Genomic DNA, 9,711 nt, shown 5'->3' on the forward strand with positions numbered 1-9,711 from the left:
ATAAAGCGGGGCGGATAGGACAGCAAAGTCTGCCTCCTCGCTCCCCTCTGCCCCTCTATCTATCTCCTTTCTACCCCCTTCCCCCTCCTCTCTCTTCTGTCTTCCTCTTTTCCTTCCATTTTTTACAGATAGATTCTCATGTAACCCAGGCTTGCCTCAGGTGATCTATATAGCTGAGGGCGACCTTTAACTCTTGATCCTCTGCCTCGAGTCTCAAATTCAGGGATTACAGGCAATCACCACCATGGCTGGTGTTAGATTCTTTTTCTTTTCCCCTTTTTCTAATAAACAATGTCTTACTATCTAGTTTACTGTGTAGATCAGGCTGGCCAGAAACTCAGAGTTAGCCATTTGCCTCTGCTTCCTGGATGTTGGGATTAAAGGCGTGGATCATCTTACTTTTTTTTGATGCAGTCACTGAAACTGAAACTCACCATTTAGTAGACTAGGCTAACTGGTCAGTGAACTTCTGGGCTCCACACTCCAAAGGTAGGGTGGCTGCATACCTGGGGCCATGCTCAGCTTTTTATGTGACTGCTGAGGATTTGAACTCTGGACCTGTGCTTTGACAGCAAGCACTCTTAGCCACTGAGTCATCTCCATAGCCTATAGCTACTTTCTTGATTGCAGGCTATAACCACCACCAGACCTGAAGTGCAAATGCTGGGTCTGCCACTGGGGATGTGACACTAGAAAAAAAGCTGTTTTTTTCCTATTCTGAAACTGTTTCCTTATCTATCTGTGGCATGATAGTATCTGTTTAGTAGTCACAGTGAATAAATAGTAGGTGGAAGAATATGACTCAAAAACTCAACATGCAGGGCGGTGGTGGCACATGCCTTTTATCCCAGCATTCACAAAGGAGGCAGAGGCAGGCAGACCTCAGGTTCAAGGCCAGCCTGGTCTACAGATTTGAGTTTCAGGACAGTCAGGACTACACAGAGAAATCTTGTCTTGAACCCCCCCCCAAAAAAAAAGAAGCACTCAACACACAGGTGTGGTAGTTCTCATGAAAATCCAGCGTTGGAGAGGCTGATGCTGGAGGATCTCACATTCAAGCTCATCCTGGGCACATAACAGACCCTGTCCCAAAACCAAACCAGAACAGACAACTCAGTGCAATGAATGTCTGTCCCAAGCTAAGAATTCAATTGTTAGCAACTATCATCAAATCCAAATGCCACTACTTACTAAAAACGAGATCAGGGCAAGCAACTTAACCCCCTGATCATCCGGTTGCTTTCCCATATGCTATTTCAAGGACCTTTATGTTTCCATTTTGAATCAAGTGCTCACATGGAATGGCTTTGATATTGGGGACTGACATCAAAAGGACTGAAAGTCATCACACTTTCCAGGTGAAATGATTTTGTCTCTAAAGTAGAGCATTTTCTTCTTCCCCCCCTCATCCAGAGAGGGAGAAAACCCAGAGGTGCTGAGAAAGAGAATCTTCTGGAGATTCCTTCCCCTTCACAGCTGACTCAGGAGTGCCCAAACTAAGTTGGTAAAGAACAGCCCCAACATCTATTTGTTCAGAAATATTTGTGAACTGGGTAGGCTCCACTGTTTCAGAATAGCTTAAAATCATGAATTATTCCCACTTTCACAACACAGTACATTATGTAGCAGTATTTCTGTGGGCAGTTTTGTGTGTGTGTGAGTGTGCATAGCTGTGTATGTATGTGTGTGTGCAGATGCACTTACCAATGTGTGTGGATATGGGGACAGAAGTTGACTGTTGGTGTGTCTGCCTCTATCATGCTCCATGTTTTTGAAAGATTTTTTTAAAAAATTTCTTTGTGTATATGGGTGTGGATGTGTGGGTATGTATGTGCACATGAGTGCAGGCGCCTGCACAGGAAGGGGAAAGCAACAGACCCCTGGAGCTGGAGTTCCAGGTAGCTGTGAGCTGCTGGAAGTGGGTGCTGGGGATTGCAAGTGGACCCTCTAGAAGAGCAGCAAGTCTCCAGCACTCAAGTTTTTCTTTTTTCTTTTAAGTCAGGGTCTCTCAGTGAACTTGAAGCTGTTTCGGCTAGACAGGCTGCCCAGTGACTCCCTGGAGAACGCTGACTCTCCCCTACCCCAGCACTGGGGGCACAGACACATGCCCCCACACCCTGCTTTTACATGGGTGTTTGGGATCCTTACTAAGATCCTAGCTGTGTGTGGCAAACACTGTATCCACTGGGCCAGCTCCCTGAACTTTAAGGGAAAGAGGCTATCACTTAAGTTAATCTCCAATTTGAAGATGACGAAAACAGAGCCTGAAAGGAAGTGGCCAGGCTTTGAACTCATCTGGTAGTAATCCTGAAACACATCCTCCTAGAACACTCTAGAGGAGAGAAAGGCCAGATACACAGAAGTCATTGTGTTGAATCAATTAGCTACAGGCAAGGAAACTCAGCAAAATTGTAGCTTTGAACAGACATCTATCTGGTCTGTGATTAGCTCTGTGGCTCTTTCCTGGGCCACTTCCCCATGAGCTAAAGGTCTGGGAATACTTCAGTAGTCACACATCTGAGATAATGGGGGGCCATGGTGCCAGCAGAGGTGCTTAGATACATGACAGTCAACACATTCCCAGTATCACAAGCACATTTCTTACTTTTTAAATTGTATGTGTCTTTGTGTGTGTCTTTGTGTGTGTGTGTGTGTGTGTGTGTGTGTGTGCTACTATGGAGGACAACTTGCCAGAATCTGTTCTCTTTCCATTATATAGATCCTGGGGAATCTAACTCAGTCATCTTGTTTGGTAGCAAGCACTCCTCCCTCTTATTGGTCTGTTTTGTTGTTTGGCTGGTGTTTGTTTTGTTTAGAGAAATGGTCTCATTAGATAACACAGGTTGGCCTCTGACCTCCACCTTCTAAGTCTTGGAGTTCCAGGGACATGTCACCACACCTGGCCAGACATAGGTGCTTCTTAACCCTCTGCTTTGGTAGTTCGTTTGTAATGATTCCCTAGTCAAAACAAGATTCTTGGGTGAGAGCAGATTCAAAGGTGGAAAGAATGCTTCCTTCTTAGGCTTTAAAACTATCCCGGCTCTGCCCACCGCCCGTTAGCACTGGGTCTCTTTTGTCATACAACAACTCCGTGGTTATTAAACCATTAGGCTTCAAACAACCATTAAGACCTATGATCTTACAGTTTCTGAGTCAAACATTGAATTTGGGAGTGGCCTTCTTAGGTGGCTTCTAACTCGGGGTCTCTCAGGAGCCTAAAGTCACCTGAAGGTCCAAGACAGAGTATTCAGCTGAGAGCAAGTTTATGCAGGCCTGGCGTCCTTGCGGGGTGGACGGTTTGAGTAAGCCTATGATATGACAGAAGTTGGCTGTCTCCAGAGTGAGTCAAGACAAGCCAAGGTAGAAACCAGTGTCTTTTATGAGCTAACCTTGGTCATGGCGTGCTGTCAGGTCTGCAGTGTCCCATGGTTCCATGGGGCAGACCGAGGTCACCTGCCACACAGGCACACTTGGTGCATGGTGCTGAAAATCATTCACTGTGCCGATATGTGGGACTGGTCATTTGGATGAATTATTTGAGAATGTTGAATAACAGGATGTCATTCGGTTCCTTAGTTCCCTATGCAACGCTCTAGTTTGTTTTTCTATTTCTGCGATGAAAACCACGACCAAGAGCAGCTAAAGGATGAAAGGGTTTGTGCTGTGGCCTCAAGGATTCCACTTCCTGCATAAGACTTCCATAGCCTCACACATGCTCAGTCCCCAGCTGGTACAACTTGTAGACAGACTTTCTCACTGGGACCGCCAGCTCACAAAAAGTGACACAGAGAACTATTATTAATTATGGAAGCTCAGCCTCAGCTTAGGTTTTTGTTGTTGCTGTTGTTTTTTGTTTCTTTGTTTTTTTCCAGACAGGGCTTCTCTGAGTATCGGCCCTAGCTGTCCCAGAACTAGCTCTGTAGACCAGGCTGGCCATGGAGACCTGACTACCTCTGCCTCCCAAGGGTGGTGAGCCACCACCTCCCAGCTTAGGCTCTCCCCCACCCTTTTTTTTTTTTTTTTTTTTTTAATTTTTGGAGACAAGGTTTCTCTGTAGCTTTGGAGCCTGTCCTGGAACTAGCGCTGTAGACCAGGCTGGCCTCGAACTCACAGAGAACCACCTGCCTCTGCCTCCCAAGTGCTGGGACTAAAGGTGTGTGCCACCAATGTCCAGCCTTCTAACTAGCTCTTATAACTTAAATAAACCCGTACTTCTTTTCTTTTTAATGACCTGATTACATGTTTTTTCTTTTTTAAAAAGATTTGTTTATTAGTTACATAGTTTTCTGCCTGCATGCATTCCTGCAAGCCAGAAGATCTCATTACAGATGGTTGTGAGCCACCATGTTTCTCCCTAGGACCAAGCAGTCTTGGCAGCAAGCACTTTCATCTGCTGAGCCATCTCACCAGCACCAGTGGGAATTAAAATATACATATATTATATATATATATATATATATATGTGTGTGTGTGTGTGTGTGTGTGTGTGTGTGTGTGTGTGTGTGTGTGTGTGTGTGTACGTGCGCGCACCTGTAAGCATTTTGAAGGCTTGGATGGGATGAACAGGAACTCTGGCACTCACGAGCCAAGGAATACCACAAGTCACAGTTAAAAGATTTTAGTTTGCAGAGCAAGGATGTAGGAAAGGGACAGGAGAATAATTCTTGTAAGTGGAATATAGAAAATCATAAAGAATGGACTTTGACATGAGAGGAAAAAACAGGAATTATGAGAACAAGAAAGGTTACTATGGTGATGAGGCTAGTGGTTGTATGCTAGGCTGATCTTGTTAAATAGGGCTAGTTACAAAATCATCAAACCTTTGTGGAATAACTGAAGGCTCTAAATGTACAGCCAAGAGTAAGCCAGAGTATGAAAAAGGTTTCTCACAGGTTTTGGCCCACAACAAGGAAATAGGCCCCCCAACCCTGGAACAAATGATTCCAGATGAACAGCCCTGTCTGGATCACTTCTGGGCAATCGACAGTCTGGGGACTTCCCAAGTCATTCTATGGTTTATCCCTTGAATAAAAACAGGTCATTCGTGGGTGATCTCTCAAACATGAGATCATACTTTGTAATCAATCACCTTGTGCCCCATGCATGTATGTTGATTTATGGCTTGTCTCTATAAAAAGGAGGCTGAACCCTTTGGGGGGTGTGCAGCTTTCCTCGGATTGCTGACACCTGAGTGCACTCGTTCAATAAACACCTCTTGCTTGTTGCATCTCCAGGTTTTGGTGTTTGTGTCGAGGGGCTCTCCCACTGGCACATCAGGACCCCAGAATTAGGGTCTAACACAGTAAGCATAGCAGCTTACAGCCCTGCTCCAGGGAAAGGCTTCCCGGCTCTTGCAGGAGAGGTTTCCCTGGTGAAGTTGTTAGAGTTCAGCTCCAGTCCCCCAGAGAGTGGAGTGTAACAACTTCACTTTGCCCACTCCACTCAGGGGCATCTCTGCTCTAGCAAACATGGTGGAAGAAGTTCTCACCCAAATATCATTCAAGAGATTTATTGGGAGGAAAGAATCCAGAAGAGTGGCTGTCCTCTGTGAGGGTGACAACCAGGGAGCGAACAGTCACAAGCTGAACAGACACGGGGTTTACATAAGGCTTCTTATGGGGTGCAGTTTTCCTAGGAAGATTTCCAGAGTCGGGATTGGTCAGATTTTAATCCCTGAGCTCAGACTGGCTAGATCTGGTGCTCAGGGATTGGTTGGTTTTCTGCACAGGTTTAGGGTCAGATTTGGCTCTATTTCAGGGCCAAGTTTCTTTCTTTCGCTGTCCCTTTTTTAGCCTTTTGGCTTTAATTTTAGGACCAGAGTGTCTTCCTTTCACTGGCTCTGATTCCAGGGACAAAGTGTGTATCTTTGGCTCTGCTGAGGGTGTGTCTTTGGTTGGGCCTTTTCCTTTACAATGCCTACATGACAGCAGTGGGCACCAGTTCTCATTCCAGATGGTTGTGAGCCACCATGTGGGTACCGGGAATTGAACTTAGGACCTCTGGAAGAGCAGCCAATGGGAATTCTTAAGGACTTTAGGACTCCTTGGATGGGTAGGGACTGCTTTCAAGCTGTTCTTTCTCCCATTTCCTGGCTCCTCTGTAACATTTTCATCCTTCAGGGACAGCCAAGTCTGTGTTCTTCTTTCCCTCTCTTCTCAGTGAAAGTAGATAATGGGAAGTGTTTTTACCTTTTTAAAATTTTTAAGTGTATGGGTGTTTACTTGAATGTATGATTGCGCATGCATCCTGGTGCCTGTGGAGACCAGAAGAGAGCATCCGATCCCCGGAACTGGAGTTACGGGCAGTTGTGAGCCACCATGTGGGTGCTGGGAACTGAACTTGGGTCCTTTAGAAGAGCCCTTAACCTTTAAGTCATCTCTGCAGCTTGAAGATGAGAACTGTTAGCTGGGTGTGGTGACACACGCCTTTGATCCCAGCACTTAGGAGGCAGAAGCAGGCAGATCTGAGTTTCAGGCCAGCCTGGTCTATAGAGAGAGTTCCAGAACAGCAAGGGACACACAGAGAAACCCTGTCTCAAAAAACAAAAACAAGACAGGGAGATAGGAACTGTTAAGATTTTGTTACTTTTGATTTTTTTTTTTTTTTTTTTTTTTTTGTGGCATACTGGGATATAGTAATCATTGCTGAAATTAAGGTGTGCACCACCACCAGGCCTTGTTTTGGAGACAGGGTCTTACTCTGTCGCCTAGGCTAGTTTTGATTTTTTTTTTTTTTTTTTTTTTTTTTTTTGGGTATTGTTTTGGAGCCTGTCCTGGAACTAGCTCTGTAGACCAGGCTGGCCTCCAACTCACAGAGATGAGCCTGTCTCTGCTTCCCGAGTGCTGGAATTAAAGGTGTGCACTACCAACACCCAGCTAGTTTTGAATTTGTAATCTTTCTGCTTTCCACTCCCCAGAGCTGGATTACAGTCCTGGTCTTCCACTCTGGCTCAGAGATGTCCAACTATTATTGTTTTCCGTTTGAGTTGTGTTCATAGAGGCCAGAGGACATCAGGTGTTTTGCTCTACTGCTCTCCACCTTATTCCACCCATACAGGGTCTCTCCAGGTGTGGAAGTAGGACAGCACTGGGTTGATAGCTGTAACTGTAGCCATGACAGGCTTTTGATACAAGCTCTGGGGATCTGAACCCCAGTCCTCAGGCAAGTGCTTTTCTCACTGAGTCATCTCCTAAACCTGAAAAATTGTATTTATGCAGTTATTTGATTATTCTATACTACACAACTTTACTTATTTTTCTTTTAGATCTAATGTTATGTGTGTGTTTGCTTCAAGTGTGCATGTGTGTGAGGTTTGTGCTTGGTTGCCGTTGGAGCCTGGAAAAGGGCATCAGATCCCCCGGAACTGGAGTTACCAATTAGTTGTGAGCCACATGGGTGCTGTGAACCAAACCGAGATCCTCTGCAAGAGCAATTCTCTTAACCACTGAACCACATGCCCCTACCACATTTCTTGAGGGCAAGGGCCATATCTACTTAATCAGTGTTGAAACTGCAACAGACCCCACAGACCTGTGATGAGCAGACTTCCCAAGCCCCTTGGCCTTGCAGGCCAGAGCTTTAACACTATTTGTGGCAAACTTAGTGGAGTAGTTCTCAAACTTTTAAGTTTCAAAAATCTTAGATATGGTCTCATGTAACCCAGGCTGGTGTGAATTTATAACCCTGAGCCTTCTGAGGGCTGGGATTACAGCATGTGCCACCGAGCTAGGCTTGCATTTCTCTTCTTTTACAGAGGATAGCCTCTTCACAAAGCTAAAGCTGCCATGACCTAGTTACCTCCAAAGGCCCTGCCCCCTAACACCATTATCCTGGATTTTAGGATTTCAACATCAGACCTGGTGGGGGAGGGGAAGAGGACACATTCAGGCTAAAACCCTTCTGTTGCTTCTTTTTTAAAATGTGCACTCTGAGTACAGAGCATGCTTGAGAAGTTTTGGGTGGATTTAGAACTTGTATGCCTGAAACGTTGTTAGTCTTTGAAGAACATTCAGACAGTAGGTGTCACAGAAAGGGAGGTCCAGGTTTTGTAGATGGACGGTCATATCTCCCAACTTAAACAGTAAGGGAGACTAAATGAAAAGAGAGATGCTGAGATGATGGGCACCTGAAAGGTGCCAAGCCACATAGAGAACCCTGTCAATTGTCCTTTCCACCCAGCAGCCAGAACTCAGCAGTCACTGGTCTTGAGACTCTGCTTCTGAAACCCAACTGGCTATGTGTGTTTGTGACTAAAAAAAATATGTATTGAGAGCAGGAGCTCTGGAGTCAGGCAACCACACAGCACTATAGCCCAGGACAAATGCTATGACCTCAGGCTAGATTCTAGATCCTCAGCCTAGGTCTGTGCATACCCACCACACCTATAATTCACTGCTTGCAAGCTGGGAGAACGGGGCAGGGATGGGCAACCAGTGAAGCTCAAGGTTCTGGCCTCCATGGCGCACACACCCACCCACACTGACCCATCCCAAAGGCGGCAATAGTAGGGTTCTCTGTACTTCAGTTTTCTCATTCATTCACTCATTATGTTTTTTTGAGAGTTTCTCCTTGTAACAGCCCTAGCTGGTCTGTAGACCAGGCTGGCGTCAAACCCAGAGATTCACCTTGCTCTGCCTCCCCAGTGCTGGGATTAAAGGCATGTGCTAGTCCATGTGGTATATGCCTATAACCCCAGCATTTCTGAGGCTGAGGCAGGAGGATCACTCGATGATTAAGGCCAACCTTAGCTATATAAATTTTGCCTCACCTTCCACCAACCAACAAAAATAAATCAGGAGCGTGACTGACTTACATGGAGCAGGTACAGCAAGATCTAATACAGTTACTGGTTTAGCAACAACAGGTAAGAAACTAACTTACAAACCCCAGGTATAACCAGTCACCCATGGGATACATGTTCCTGTAGTTAACTTTGATGTAATTTCCCTAACACTGACAGCTGGATCCACTAAAGCAGAGTGGGTAGGGAAGGGCAGTCTAGACCACAAGCCAAAAATGCCCTCTTTAGGAGAGGAGGGCTACAGAACTGGGTTGCTGTGAGATGAGGATGTATGCAGGGGGAGAAGAGTCCAGCCAAGCCCTTGGTTCCTCTAACAAATGCTGAAACTTGTGCAGCTCAGCCAGAGCCCACTGAGCAGGTTCTTAACAAGTTCTTTTTGATCTCAGGTTGCCAAGGGGAAGGCTGAGACCTGCAGGGGGAGACTAAGAGCCAGAATGGCTCAAAGCTTATGGTCAGAGAATCTGGGTTTCAAATCCCATTCTGCCCTTTGAAGCTATTAAACATGGCTCTACAACCCCATCTCTGAACAGTTCCTAACAGTATAATGGCATTACCAAATCAGCCTCAGGCCTTCAAGTACAAGAGGCAGCACCAAGTGCCCTTACTTACTTGATGTCAACGTTGTCTCTGAAACTCCTCTCTGGTCCTGCTCTGTTTTAGGCAGAAACGCCAAATCCTTTAAGGCTAGGCCTATAGGGAGCAAGTGAAGTCCCGAGTGGGTGTACATTGTTTGACATGGACAAGGTCATGTCAAGGATGCCAATGCATCAGAATCATAGAATGGCAAAGCCTTCCCCAGGTGAGGCTCAGATTTGGCAGTCTTCCTTGGCCCAAGTGTGAACGTTAACTACATACAGAAAAAGTCCACATTAGCCCCCCTCATCCCCTGAAGATGTTTGCTACCTTAAGAC

The sequence above is a fragment of the Phodopus roborovskii genome, unplaced genomic scaffold, assembly GCF_943737965.1.
Source record: "Phodopus roborovskii unplaced genomic scaffold, PHOROB, whole genome shotgun sequence".
In the NCBI taxonomy this organism is placed as follows: domain Eukaryota; kingdom Metazoa; phylum Chordata; class Mammalia; order Rodentia; family Cricetidae; genus Phodopus; species Phodopus roborovskii.